Source organism: Helianthus annuus, chromosome 11 (assembly GCF_002127325.2).
Source record: "Helianthus annuus cultivar XRQ/B chromosome 11, HanXRQr2.0-SUNRISE, whole genome shotgun sequence".
NCBI lineage: Eukaryota > Viridiplantae > Streptophyta > Magnoliopsida > Asterales > Asteraceae > Helianthus > Helianthus annuus.
Genome location: NC_035443.2, coordinates 4,349,225 through 4,364,816, shown reverse-complemented (window position 1 = coordinate 4,364,816; position 15,592 = coordinate 4,349,225). Strand labels below are relative to the sequence as shown.

Here is a 15,592-nt window from a genome sequence, read left to right as displayed (position 1 = left end):
AGGACCCGAAGGACGGGTCGAAGCAAACGGTTAACGGTCACCGCCTTAAACCATTTCTTGATGGTAATGAAGAGAAAAAGGATGCAAATGTGGAGTTGGTATGCTTCTTGGGAAGCGTACCAACATATGAGGTAAATTAAAAGGTCCGGTAACACGTTTTGTAGAGTTTTATACACTTATTCAATTGTTTGCGTAATTGGATGTAAATCGTTTCCGTTTCATACTAACCTTTCTTGATTGTGTGAAGTTCGGGCATTCCAAACGGGTCGTGAAGATACAAGGTATGTTTTAGACTTGATTTGGTGCATTGAGGACAATACACGAATTTTTGGGGGGTGGTAGGGCCGTTAACGATTATTGGTTTATAAATTTTAAACTTATAAAAAAAATCACAAAAAGATTTTTATCAATTTTTAGGAATTTCTAGTGAACATAGCTCTTTAAAAAAAAAAAAAAAATTATTTTTCACTACCCGTCGGCGACGGGGTGATGGCCGTCGGCGACGGGGTCCCTAAATGCCCGTAGACATAAGTTTAGCCGTCGGCAGACACATAACCCGTCGCCCCACCTCTCAAATCCAAGACCCGTCGGCGACGGGGTGGGACCCGTCGGCGACGGCTTTCCAAAATTACTCCGAGGCAGGTTCGTTCTAAGGTCGTAAAAAACGATTTAAAACCCATTTTCACCTTACCAAACCTCTTCCAAACCCAGTTTGCACCACAAACTCGAACCCCAATCATCTTACCTCACTTTTTCACCACAAATTCCCTGCTTTCTCTCTCTCCAAACTCACCCAACTCCTTCATCTTCTCCATCTTATTCCCCAAACCCTAGACCTTCAACCTTCCATAACTTCCTCAATTCTCCACCAAATCCTCTGATTTTTAGGTCCATCTTGGATAATTTTTCAAGACAAACAAAACCCCTAACACGGTTTTCATCAATTCTTGCTATTGTGCAAGATTTCTGGGCGTGTTCTTGAGGGTTTTTGAAAGGGTGTTCATCAAAGTGCTTGCTTGTCATCTTTTCTTAGTTTTTCTTGTCTAACAACATCAAAGGTATGGATTCCTCTTAAATTTATGCTTGATTATTATATATTAGTGTTTTTCTTCCGAAATTTTAAACTTTTTGGTTTAAGAGTAGGTTGTTTAGACAATGTATGTTATGATAGTATGATTTTGAGCAAGATTAGTGGTTTTGAATGGAATTTGAGCATGTTATAACCATAGTGAAGTGATTACACTGTTATGAACATGATTGAACATGAAAATGATGTTGAATTTTTGTTGAAATTATATGAGATTGTACGATTAACAAAGGATTAATAAGTTTATGACAAGGTGAGCGACTTTGGAAGTTTAAAGAGGCGACTTTGTGTATTCTTGTTAATAAATTGTCGACATCATACTTCATGTTCAAGGTTTGAGAGTTAATGAAGGTTGAATCTATATTGATGATTTGCTTGTTTGTGATTGTAGTCATGGCAGGAAGCAAGAGACAAAAGACTACGGGTCAAGCGTCATCATCCGGGATTGGGTCTTCTTCTGGTTTAATACCGAAGAAATGGGAACAACCGAGCACTATTGCAGAAAATGATCCGAGATTATACCGACAAGATTGGGAATGGGCAAAGTTCAGGGATAGTCAAAATGCCCGAATTTGGGATGATGAGAAGAACAAGCAGTTGTCGAGCTACCAAGATAGAAAGTTGGAAGCTAAGTTGTGGAAATGGAAGATGACAAATGGGGTGAACACATCGGTTCCAACAAGAGTGATATGTGAACGGACCGTGAATGTAGAAGAATTCCGGAAAATCGGAATTGTGCAAATGTTCGAGAGGTTGGGCTGGGAGAGTGTATTGGATTGGTGTGAAGACAACACTCACTGGATTTACTTGTCAGAAGTATGTGAGTGGTTGTCCACATTGAAGCTTGTCAACAAGAATGAACCCCCTTCGCAATGGAAGTTAGTGGGGAAGACATCTCGAGGAAACATGACGATGTCTTTTGAAACTATGAATCGTATTGCTAGGTTTGATTCTTTGGGGGTACAAGCCTATGATTATCCATCCATTGAAAATTTTTTGGATAATCATTTGAACACCAACGACATAGATCAATTGGTAGATGTTATCTTGCCAACCCACCCAGGGGGTGATATGAAACGAAAGCATATGTCACTCGAGGGAAAGATCCTTCAAGGGATCTCGGTTGAGAACATTTTAGCAAGATTTGGTGATCGTGGGGGTGTGCGAGTTAGTGATTGCAGGGTGGTGCATGCCCTATTGTATGGGGCCCCGACACTGTCATGGAGGCACATAGTCATGATGAACACATGGGCCATCCGGGAGTCGTCTCAGAGGCGATTTATTCCGTATGCTCGCCTCATCAGTGCTATGCTTGTGCAGCAGAATTGCTTACCTTCGGAGGCACTATGGGTCTCTAAGCCAGTGGAGGAATTTACTTGGGGTTACATGAAGAAAAATTGGAGGATAGAGGTCAAGTTTTCGGGAAATAGGTATGTGGTGACCGATGATTTGGGGAACAAGTTTGAGGTTCGTACTTCCGGGGCACCACCCGTGCAGGAAGAAGATGTGGAGATGGAGGAAGAAGAGGAAGAAGATGAGGAAGCTGAACCCTCCGAGGCACGAAGGCCAAGGCAACGTTATATGCGGCCACATAGGGAGATAAACGCTGAGGTGGCAGGTTTTGTGACCCGACGACGGGTACCCTCCTACAAAAACTTTGACAGGGGGCAACAGGAGATATATGATAATGTCTCCGCGTGTATAGGAGAGGGTCGGGAATACAATCAAAGGAGAGAAGCTTGGCAAGGGTCTTACGGAGCTTCAATGCAAGAATATTGGGACGCTCAAGGAGCCCAACGTGAAAGAATGAATAAGTTCATGGAAGAGCAAGAACTGTTTCAAGCCATGCAAAGATCACATATGGAACAGTTAGCAAAGCAACAGGAGGATGAAGCAGCCCGAAGGCGGGCATGGGAAGAAGCGGAAACGGCGCGTCGACAACAAGAAGAAGAATTGAACCGCCGCCGTTGGAGTGCCATGTATGTCTCTCAAGAGATGGCGCTTAATAACGCCAAAGTGTTGCATGATCAGGAGCGACACCATAGAGACTACCAAGCCGGCCTCCCCTACGCCGAGCACTCGGGGTGGACAAATTACTCCGAGCTTCCCTATCCTCAAGGCCCATCCGACCCGACTCCGCATTGGCCTGAAGTGGTAGGGTCTAGCTTCGTTCCAATCCCGTACCAACCGCCACCCCAAGGGGAGCAAAGCCCCTTAGATAACTATAGGGAGATGTTCGAGGCCCTCACTGGTTATCCATACCAACCCAACCCGCCCATGGATCCCAACGAGAGATATCAGCGGTAGAGGTATGGTATGTTTTATGTTGTTGTTGTTGTATATTATTTTCCGTTATTTCTTTTTGTTTTTATTTAATTATTGCCTAGTTAAATGAACTTTGTGGGTGTGTTCCCTATATAACCCTCACGAGACCGACTCGTCCTCCCGAGCTATCGGGAGGTTTAAAGGGCTTGCGTGCATATGCTAAATGCCGTCGTGATTCCTACGAAAGTGAGTTAGGTTTAATGTAGTGTAAACTATTTTCCACATAAAGTCAAAGGTGAAATAATGTATGGCTTGGTAATAATTTCATAAAAGTGGTAGAACCAGGTGACTAACAAATTTTGATGGTTGTGAGAAGCATGCTTCTACACAGGGGTTAAGATTTGTTGGTACACTATGTTCGTGAGACAACTGCTTGGTGAAAAGATGAAGAGCACGAGGAACTAGCGAAAAACCAGGTGCATACGTTTCTTTTTACCTTTGATCTTTAGTTAGCAAATAAGTGGAGTGTATATTGTATTTTATTTTCCGGGGTGTAAATTTGGGGAGGTTAGCCGTGTCACATCCCTTGCGCGTTTTACAAACTCTAGTTCTTACACATTGAGGACAATATGTACCTAAAGTGTGGGGATGGGGGAGTAGTAAAAATTTTCGATTTTGACCCGTTCATTTAAATACTACACATTGAGGACAATGTTTACCTCAAGTGTGGGGATGGGGGAAAATTTCAAAAATTTTTCAAAAATGTCTTGTTTTCAAAGCAATCTCAAAAGCACAAATAACCAAGTCGACGAGGGATGTCACAAACCATTTGGTCTTTTGTCATGGTCAAGTTCAAATTAATAAGCATATTGGGTATTTAGTGGGTGGTTATTTGAGAATAATTCGCCTAAGGAACTAGCAATGTATGCATATCACATATCATACCCTTTATACGTGAGGTTTGAGCCCTTTATACACCATAGATTCACATTTACATGTTTCTTTGTTGAGTGGGCCATTAGTCGCGTATTGTAGAACTTGCAACTTTCGATACATTTGAGACTATAGACCGAATACAAGCACGAGAATGATTAAGGCATTAGGTAAACCTTTTCCTTTTAAACCATTTACCCATCCTTACCCAAACAACTCCCCTAGTTGCCCAATTTGAGCCTAAACCTTTTGTTTGATCACCCACTTAGCCCATAACCATAAGCCTTTTCTTTTTAAACCCGTGTGATGAAAATTCGATTATAGGAAATTAAGTTTGTATAGTTGTGTCTTAAAAAAAAAAAAAAAAAAAAAAAAAACAGAAAATGTTGCGAAAAAGAATGAAAAAGCAGTGAGAAAAACACAAAAAGATGTGCTAATAGTTTATTGAATAAAAGGCGAAAGTTTTTGCCCATTGTGGATGTTTAGAGTTTACTTTTGTTTAGAATAGTCTTTTGTAATAAAATTCGAATTTTTCATCACCTTAGCCACTTAAAAATATCCTATTCCTACCCTTCGCCTAGCCCCATTACAACCCTTCAAAGACCTTTTGACTTGTGCTTAGTATTTGTGTTCGATAGTGGAGAATGATTGAGTTGCAAGCCTATGCGGGTACGTGTTCTACTTGGTTTTTGAGCGATTCATTGTTGAAAAGCTAACACATTACATATGTTAGCAAACATTAAGCCGAGTGAAGAGCACATTGTGAGGGATATGCATGATTTGTTAGTTTTACGGGCGGGTTAATTTTGGGTAACCATTTATGTATCTAAAGCACGTCACCGCTGAATACATTGAATATTGTAAAGAGTTTGAACTTTTGTATGACATTAGACCTTAACCTTTGTCTCGGGAATGGGATGTATGTTCATTGTTTGACCCACGTGAAAGTGAAAAACAGATTTGCTTGAGGGCAAGCAAAAGACAAGTGTGGGGATGTGATACGTGGTTGGAAACCGGTGCTTGTAATTGTTTAACTTAACATTTTTACGTGAGTTTTAGTTTCGAATAGCCTACTTTTGATCAAGAATGTGTTTTGCAGGTTTGATGAAGTTTAAGGAGCTTTTCGGGAGCTTTACGGGTCATCGGATCGAAAACCGGAACACCGGGACGCGTTACGGATCAACCGGAAGTGCTAGGAGCAAAAAATGGAAAATGGGTTTTTGGGGAGCCGTCGGCGACGGGGTATAGGCCGTCGGCGACGCCCCCTGAATAACCCCGTAAGCTGAAATGGCCGTATCCAGGTGTATAAGCCGTCGGAACGAAATGAACAAACCAGGACCCGTCGCCGACGGGTTGAGGGCCGTCGGCGACGGCCTCTCAAATCTTGAAACGCGAATTTTGTGATTTGTGGGGTTTTATTCCGATTTCCATTGGTTGGTACTCATTCAATTCGGGAGTTACACTTCATTTTGAGTTTGAAAGACATTCTTGGAGCCAATTATCATCGATCCTTTATCACCACTTCATCTCCAATCAAGATTCCATCTTCTCAACAACCCGAATCATCATCCAATTCCAAACCCTAGCTCATCACCATTACAATCATTCAACCATTCGTCCATCCACCATAATCACTCACCTAAAACCCTAATCCTCATCCATCAATTCACCTTCAAGCTTCATGATGATCCAATTCACGCTTCCAACATCCGGTGATCAAGTTTCTTCGATCATGCTTGGCTAATTTCTTGGAGGTGTCACCCCGGTGTAGACTTTTGTAAGATTTAGGGTTTATTATGTTTTGTTGATTGTTTTGTGACAACTTGAATTGCGTTTGAATCTTAGACAATTGTCCTACGTTGGTATTGAATTTGCAAACTGTCGAGTGAATGATTAAATTTGACTTTGTGAAATGAATGCACGTATTTATGCTTTGTCTTTTGGTAGGATTTGTTAGTCCAAAGTAACGAAGTGTATCATGGTCCGTTGTTTACGACGTTGATAGCGATTGACACCTAAGCTTTGTGATTGCGACCCGTTAACGAACTATTTCAAGTAAAGCTAATTAAAATACATAGTAACCCTAAGTCTTGCAATTGTTGAAACCGGGTGTGAGCCTTGTTTTCTTATTATTGTTTAAACAATCATTTTCACTTCTTGCATTTAGTAGTTAATTTAGTTAATTGCTTTAGTAATTTCAATTCACATCTTTCAATCAAGCAAAAATATACAAAAACAATATAGCAAGCTTCATAAAAGTGACAACTATTCATAATTCAATCAAATCCGCACACAAACCACATACTCTTCGTGGTTCGACCCCTTGCTACCACTAGCTATTTGTTAAGGGTAATTAGGGTATATAAATATTATCTTTGACCGGAGCGCGACACTCCGATCAAATTTTGGCGCCGCTGCCGGGGAGTGCGTGCGCTTTGTGTTTGGATATTGTTTGAAGTTGTGTGATTAACTGTTTAATTTGTTTTGCTCTCTTTTTGTATTGTCTTTTTCCTTGTTACGCGGGGTGTGTTACTTGTGCAGGTTACAGGTAGTGCATGCGTACACGAAATTCCGGGAGGACTTCACCTCTAGTCTACGAACCGGAAATTGAAAGACTCGCAAGAAGAAACTTAGCAAGCCGGTTAGAAGCAACTCTTGCTTCTAATCAAACCAACCGAACACCACCACTCACACCGACCATTGAAACCGATTCAATGGCGAACCACAATTCCAACCAAGAATTTAACCCAAACCAAAACCTCCACCCAAATCAATTCCAAACCCGAGGAACCTTTTTCCCCGCTCAAGAGCTACCGGGTGGTAACACCAATGCAAGACCACCCACTCCACCTTTCCGAAACCAAAACACCAACAACACCCAACGAACACCTCAGCAACAACCTCTTCACCGACAAGCATCGTTGCCTATTAACCTTGATGATCGGAATGTCAACTCCGATCGAAGAGGTAACCGTGATCACGGCAATCCCGTGAACGAAGACCCATTCTTCAACATTGACGATTTAAGGAATGCAATTCCCGATGACGAACCGTATAGTGTTCCCGGTTATCAATCGCCGGAACACGTGAGCATTCATACGGAAAATTCGGACGATGGGGGTTATTATGATGAGCGAGCCAATGATGATGAAGATTGGGGTTACTTGAATAGGGGAAACGTATATAATGCTCGAAGGTATGATGATGAGGAGTTTGGGTCTCAAAACGCCAACTATGTTGGGGAAGAAGAATATGGCTACGGGGGTGGAAGAAACAATGGGTATGGGAACAACCGTCAACCACAAAACAACAACCAACGGAACCGGAATGAAGGGTTTTACAACAACAACAATAATAACAACAATGTAAACCCTAACCGGATTCCTCGTTTTGTGGGAGGTGGTAACCCGAGAGATAATCGAAGAGAGGAGAGACGGGATGAAAGACGGGATAATCGAAGACCGGTCGATCAAGAAGTTAATGGGCCACAACGTCGTCAACAACCTCCACGGGGAGTCAATGACCGTTTCCGACCGATAGTGACCGAAAACAATTCTCCAATAGTATGTGAAAGGAGGATGTTTGATTGTAAACCCCATTACATCAACATTCTTCCTCATTTCAATGGAAGGTCTAACGATGAGCCGTACAACCATTTAACGGAGTTCTCATCTATTTGTGATACTATTGGAGGACACAATTTCGCATTGGAGGAAGTGAAGCTTCGCCTATTTCAATTCTCATTGAAGGATAAAGCAAAGCAGTGGTTCTTTACACTTCCGCCCAATAGTATTCGAACTTGGGAACAAATGCAACAAGCATTTTTGGATGAATACTATTCCATGGCCAAGACCGATGATGCTAGGGATGAAATTCGATCATTTCGTCAACTTTCAAGTGAGCCGTTACATGAAGCATTCACCCGATTCAAAGAGCTAATGAGGAGATGCCCACATCACCAAATAGAAAAATGGGAGTTGGTGAAATGTTTCGTACGGGGCTTGGATGACGCGACGTGGAATCGGCTTGAGACGACAAGCAATGGTACCCTTTTGAGCAACCATGAGGATGACGATTGGGAATTTTTAGAAAGGATGAGCAAACGGTCCAAGCAAAAAGAATCGGCCGATAGAGCAAAAAGGCATCCGGTTTCCCGGTCACTTCCCGATCTCGATTCCAAGGATCGGATCTCCTCCTTAGAGCGGGAGATAGCTCAATTGAAAAAGAAGAAAGAGGTGAACGCGGTTCAATTCGAAGTATGTGAGGATTGTGGTGATATTGGACATAGCACCGAGCAATGTTCAATGGGTTCGAGTGGTTACACCGAAGAAGTCAATCAAGTGTATGGAGATAGGAAGCAATATGACATGAACTCCAACACTTACCATCCGGGTTTGAGAAATCACCCAAACTTTCGGTATGGTAATGCTTCAAACCAAATGAACCCGAATTTCCAACCGGGTAACCAAGGAGGAAGCGGGTCATCATACCAACACCGCCAAGGTGGTAACCAAGGAGGCTACCAACGGAGTTACAACCAAGGGTACCAAGGTGGGTACCAAAAGAATTACAACAATCAAGGCGGTAACGGAGGTGGATCAAACAACCAAACCGGTGGTAATGACTTGAATACAAAGATGGGTGTGGAACTTGTCTCTAATTCTTTGTTTTAATCATTTAGTAATTTAGTTTGCAATCTTAGTTAATTAATAGTAGTTTTAAATAATAGTCATTTATCGGTTCACCCGATTTCTTTTCAAATCAAATAAACAAATAAAAATTAGCAAGCTTCATAATCACTTTGTACATTATTTGTAAATAGTCTAACTAATCGAACAGGTCGTGCGATACTGACCACATGCTCTTCGTGGATACGATACCCGACTTACCCTAGCTACCTAGGTTAATTGGGTTTTTGACTGATCGGGACGACACGGTCACGTCAGGTGATGATCTGGCACATCGCCTGAGTTGGAAGGAGTTTTCAGAACTGTTTACAAATTACTTCTGTCCACCAAGCGAAACTGACAGAATAGAAAAGGAATTTTTGCATCTTGAACTCGGGAATAAGACATACCGGGAATATGTCACCAAATTCAATGAAATGTCTCGAATAGTGTCTTACTTGGTGAACCCTGAAGAAAATCGTATTTGAAGATTCCTGTGGGGACTCCCCACAGAATATCGCACGTTTATCAAGTCTACTAAACCAACTACCTATCATGATGCGGTAGAGGCTGGGGCAACTATCGCCACTGAGATCCAACAAAAGAAAACCCCAGAAACTATCCCGAAAAGGAAATGGGAAAACTACCAAGAACAAAAGAAACCCAATTACAGAGATTTCAAGAGGCAACGAGGACCCCCACCTAGGTGCCCAACTTGTGGAAAAGGACATTCCGGTCCATGTAACCAGTTAGTCTGTAGAAACTGTAAGAAACCTGGACACAACTATCGTGATTGTAGAGAGCCACGTAAGTGTTTTAAATGTGGAGAGACGGGCCACTATAGTGATAGCTGTCCTAAGAGGAATGAGGAACCTACTAAAGCAAGAGGGAGAGCTTTTGTTCTGAATACTGAAGAGGCTCGTAGGAACCCTGATGTCATAACAGGTACATTTCTCCTTAACAACTTTTAAGCTAAAATACTATTTGATACTGGTGCTGATAGAAGTTTTATATCTGAGCACTTTAGAGTTTTGATTAATCAGACTCCTTGTAAGCTAGATAAGCCATTTATAGTAGAACTAGCAGATGGGAGGGAAGAAGAAATTGTGAGTGTGGTAAAGGATTGTACCATCCAGATTAGTAAGACCCCAATATCCATAGACTTACGACCACTGAAACTTGGAGAGTTCGACGTAGTAATAGGAATGGATTGGTTATCTAGTCACCAAGCTCAAATATTGTGTGATAAGAAGCAAATTCAAATTAAGGACCCAAAAGGGGGAACTGTAACAATTGATGGGGAAAGACCTAGTAAACCCATAAGTTTTATTTCCATGATAAAAGTATCCAAGTGTATTCAAAAGGGTCATTTAGCTTACCTAGTATATGCACTAGAGGCAAAGGAAGAAAAGAAACTAGAAGAGGTAGCAGTAGTGGCTGAATTCCCTGAAGATCTTCCCGGATTACCACCTGACAGACAAATTGAGTTTAGAATCGACTTGATCCCAGGAGCAACCCCTATTGTCAAAGCCCTGTACCGCCTTGCCCCGACCGAAATGAAAGAGTTGAGAAACCAACTCCAGGAGTTACTGGACAAAGGATTCATACGTCCTAGCACGTCACCATGGGGAGCGTCGATTCTCTTTGTCAAGAAGAAAGATGGCTCAATGAGGATGTGTATTGATTATAGAGACCTGAATAAGATCACTATAAAGAATCGATACCCACTCCCAAGAATCGATGATCTTTTTGATCAATTACAAGGCGCAAGCTACTTCTCGAAGATAGACCTAAGATCTGGGTATCATCAATTAAAGGTTAAAGAAGAAGATATACCCAAGACTGCCTTTAGGACAAGGTATGGTCACTACGAGTTCCTAGTGATGCCTTTCGGCCTCACTAATGCACCAGCTGCCTTCATGGACCTTATGAACCAAGTCTGCAAACCATACTTGGATCAATTTGTAATCGTCTTCATAGATGATATCCTAATCTACTCTAAGAGTAGAGAAACACACGAGGGTCATCTCCGTGCTATTCTTAAGTTACTAAAAGAAGAAAAACTTTATGCCAAGTTCAGTAAGTGTGAATTCTGGACTAGGGAAGTCCAATTTTTAGGGCATGTTGTTAATGAAAAAGGCATACAAGTTGACCCTACAAAGATTGAAGTAGTTAAGAATTGGGAGGCACCAAGAAATCCCACAGAAATTCGACGTTTCCTAGGGCTAGCAGGGTATTATAGAAGGTTCATTCAAGATTTCTCTAAGATAGCGATGCCTCTAACGACACTGACTCAGAAAAATACCCCATTTGTCTGGGGCAACCAACAAGAAGAAGCTTTTAATCTTTTGAAAACAAAGTTATCCAGTGCCCCAGTACTTGCATTACCCGAGGGTACCGAAGATTTTGTAGTATATTGTGATGCTTCTCATTATGGACTAGGGTGTGTGTTGATGCAAAGAGGCAAAGTTATCACCTATGCATCTCGACAGTTAAAGATACATGAAAGAAATTACACCACCCATGATCTAGAACTCGGAGCAGTAGTATTTGCCCTCAAGATATGGAGGCATTACTTATATGGAACTAAGTGTGTGACCTACACTGATCACCAAAGCCTAAAGTATATATTTGAGCAAAAGATGTTGAACATGAGACAGAGGAGATGGATGGAGTTGTTGAATGACTATGATTGTGAAATTCATTACCATCCAGGAAAAGCTAATGTAGTAGCAGATGCCCTTAGTCGGAAGGACAAAGTTAAACCTTTAAGAATACGTGCATCTAGAATTGAAGTGAAAATAGGATTACTAGAACGAATTAAGGATGCACAGACACATGCCCTGAAAGTTGAGCAGATTAACAAAGAAAGGATGGTGGGAAAACAAGAACTACTTGTTAAAGGAGAAGATGGAATACTAAGACTCCACAATAGGATTTGGATACCTATTGTGGGAGGACTCAGGGATATGGTGATGGAAGAAGCACATAGATCAAAGTATACAATGCATCCTGGTAGTACGAAGATGTACAAGAATATTCGAGATGAATATTGGTGGCCAGGGATGAAGCAATCAATCAATGAATATGTGGAAAAATGCATGACGTGTTCACAGGTCAAAACAGAACATCAGAAGCCTGCAGGATGTTTAATCCAACCCGAGATCACTGAATGGAAATGGGAGATGATAACCATGGATTTCATTACTAAACTTCCACGAACTAAGAATGGTCACGATACTATTTGGGTTATAGTAGATCGTTTAACTAAGTCTGCTCATTTCTTGCCAATACGAGAAGATTATAAAATGGATAAATTAGCAAGAATTTATGTCAAAGAAATTGTCACCCGTCATGGAGTACCTATCTCCATTATATCAGATAGAGATAGCCGTTTTACGTCCAGATTTTGGCAAAGCTTCCAAAAGGAATTGGGAACAAAAGTAAATTTAAGTACGGCTTATCACCCACAGATAGATGGCCAAAGTGAAAGAACCATACAAACACTGGAAGACATGCTTAGGGCATGTGTGATAGACTTTGGAGGAAACTGGGATGAGCATTTACCTCTAATAGAGTTTGCATACAATAACAGTTATCACGCAAGCATCAAGGCGGCTCCGTTTGAAGCACTATATGGAAGAAAGTGTCGTACCCCAGTTTGTTGGACTGAGATTGGTAGAAATCCATTAGCTGGACCCGAAATTATTGAAGAAACTACCAATAAAATCATACAAATCCGAGACAAAATGAAGACTACTAGAGATAGACAGAAAAGTTATGCCGACAGACGAAGAAGACCCTTAGAATTTCAAGTTGGCGACAAGGTATTACTTAAGGTCTCGCCTTGGAAAGGTATCATTCGTTTCAGGAAGAAAGGAAAACTAAGTCCGCGCTATATTGGACCATTTGAGATAATCGAAAGAGTTGGTCCTGTAGCATATAGGTTAAAATTGCCAACAGAATTACAAGGAATTCATGACACGTTTCACGTGTCAAATTTAAGAAAGTGTCTAGCGGACGAGTCACTTAAGATACCCTGGCAGGAGATCCAGATCAATGACAAGTTGAACTTCACAGAGCGCCCCATTCAGATCATAGATCGACGCATAAAGAAATTAAGAAACAGGGAGTTTCCTCTAGTACGAGTCAAATGGGATGCAAGGAGAGGACCTGAAGAGACATGGGAAAAAGAAGACGAGATGAAACAAAAATATCCACATCTCTTTGCTTAAATTTCGTGGACGAAATTTCTTTAAGGTGGGGAGAGTTGTAACATCCTGTTTTGTGAACCAATAAAATTATATTTAAAATTTATAATTTATATATTGTTGAACGACTAAGTAACGAGTAAAATGGTTAGTTGAAATATTTAGTTGAAATATGAGACATTTGTACAAGCCCTGGCTATTATAAGAGACCGTTTAATATTAATAATTAAATATATTATTTTATTTACCTTACTCCGTTTTTAATGAAACTTAGGTTAAAACGTAGATAAAAATATGCTCGTTCTAATGACATATTCGTCGTTTTATAAAACGTCATATTTTAAAAGTTATACAAGAAAAACGAGTGAAGCAGCTGAATTAATATAAGTAAGCTAGCTAGCTAGCACGTCAAGCTAGCTAGCAAGCACGTCAATGTCCCGAGGTGCCTGCTTGCTTCACATATATATATATATATACAGGAGTTAAATTGTAGGATTTTAGATACACCAAAATTTTAACGGGAACGCTCTAGTATTGAGAATCCCGCGTATACGATACCCCGTTGGGTGTTGTTAGTAGTCGTTTTTGGAGCACGAGTAGGAGCAGGAGTAGGGAAACTCTACATCAACGTGCCGTAGATAGTCTTGAGGTATACTCTCGTTTAAGTTTATGTTTAGTTATTTATTATTTATTTTTAGTAGTTAATATTAGTTTTATTATTAGTAATAATATATTAGTGGTAGTAGTGTTAGTATTATTTTTAGGTACTAGGATTATTGTCAGGGGCGGGTATTGGGTAGCCTAGCCTTATTAGGCATGGACTGATCAACCATGTTTAAACAAGGTAGGGTTAACCAATATCCAACCATGATAATGACTAGTTAGGTGTACCATTACCTAACTTAGGATTATGTAAATTGTGTCAGGACCTTGAGATAGTACCTGATCATACTAGCAATTGTATCAACGGTTAGCTACTAGCAAGAGGTGAGTTTTATGAATGCTTTTCAAATGTGAAAATGCTTGTCCTAAACTGTAATAATATGGCATGACTGTTGTACGCATGTATATAACCTGAGCATGACATACACATGATATTTGTGGTCCCTTATACGTGCCGCTACGGCGGGATTTGTCGGTACTACACCTGTGGTGTAGTGGGCATTAACTGTATGGTTATGTAAGTTACGTGGTAACGTTGGGTTATGATAACATGGGCGGGTACAAGTCATGATTAAATAATGTGAATTGTAAATTGTGTATATTTATAAACTCACCAGTGTAATATCTGACGTCTTTTAAGCATGTGTCACAGGAAATGATGGTTAGTCTTGGGCGGGTTGTTTATCTCGGATAGGCGTGACTAGTGAAATAAAGTATCTCAAACTTTCTTATCTGGTGGAAATTTTGCGTGATCAGCTAATAGTAGTTTGACCAAACTTTGTACCTTTAAGTTTCCAACTTTTGTACATTACCGTTTGTATCAATAACGTAAGTGTTTACTGGTAAGTTGGTATCAATTGTGTATGGTGCATCCTTATCTGGGTGTGGTGTCACATACAGTTACGCTTGCTCATGTGTGGGTAGTACTAGGATGTTTAACCTCCTAAGAAGTCTCCACTGAGGCAACCAAAATCTTCTGAATCAACAATCCATTGAGAACAAAACCAAAATTTTGGTGTTACGAAAGGGTGGAAGTTTCATACTATGTTTATGATTTGTTCAATTTGAGTAAACATAGATAAAAAGGTGTTTCTAGATAATCACACTTATTTTGGTTAATCCATTTCGAATGCTAATCTAGTGGTTTAAATGTGTTGTGTTGAGTTGGACTGAAACACAAACCTGAAAATCACCTTACACACGTAAACCCAAAAAAGATTTGCATATTCATGGTTGATATAGACACAATCCGTTTAACCTGGACTATTTTAACTATGTGGCATATCTAAAATTGTAAATCTACACCAAAACACATGTTTTTAAAAAAATTGTGTACTTAAATTACAGAATATGACTTTAATTTCTGTTTGGAGTTTGACATTTTATAATATAGTTTAATATATAACATTCAACCAATATATGTTTTGAAGAAATACATCTTTACAATTTTTGAAAAACAATCAAGCCAACCTAAGTCGATTTAATAGCGAGGCCCGTTTAGCTAAATATGAAGTTCAATCCGAAACTGATACGAATTCATGCTAAATCCAAACCCATAATTTTTATGTTAAATTTGTGTAGGACGAAAAGTTCACACCCTTATGTTTATCCAATTCGATTGATCATTTAATTTGTTTGTGGTCCTAGTCACCTGTATTTGTCACATTAGATACACACAAAAGCCATTCAAAAAAGAAAAGATACACAAAATATATACTACATTTATATTTCATAATTATTACACAATTAAATACGAGTTTAATCGA

The 15,592-nt window shown here is 40.2% G+C and overlaps 1 long non-coding RNA gene across 1 annotated transcript; it reads left to right on the top strand.

Annotated features, from left to right (window-relative positions):
• The first annotated feature begins 13,772 nt into the window (after positions 1-13,772).
• LOC110891636 lies at positions 13,773-14,721 on the top strand. The gene is made up of 3 exons (XR_002565438.2): positions 13,773-13,812; positions 14,090-14,150; positions 14,479-14,721. It is a non-coding gene; the product is annotated as an uncharacterized LOC110891636 (long non-coding RNA).
• The last annotated feature ends 871 nt before the right edge of the window (positions 14,722-15,592 follow it).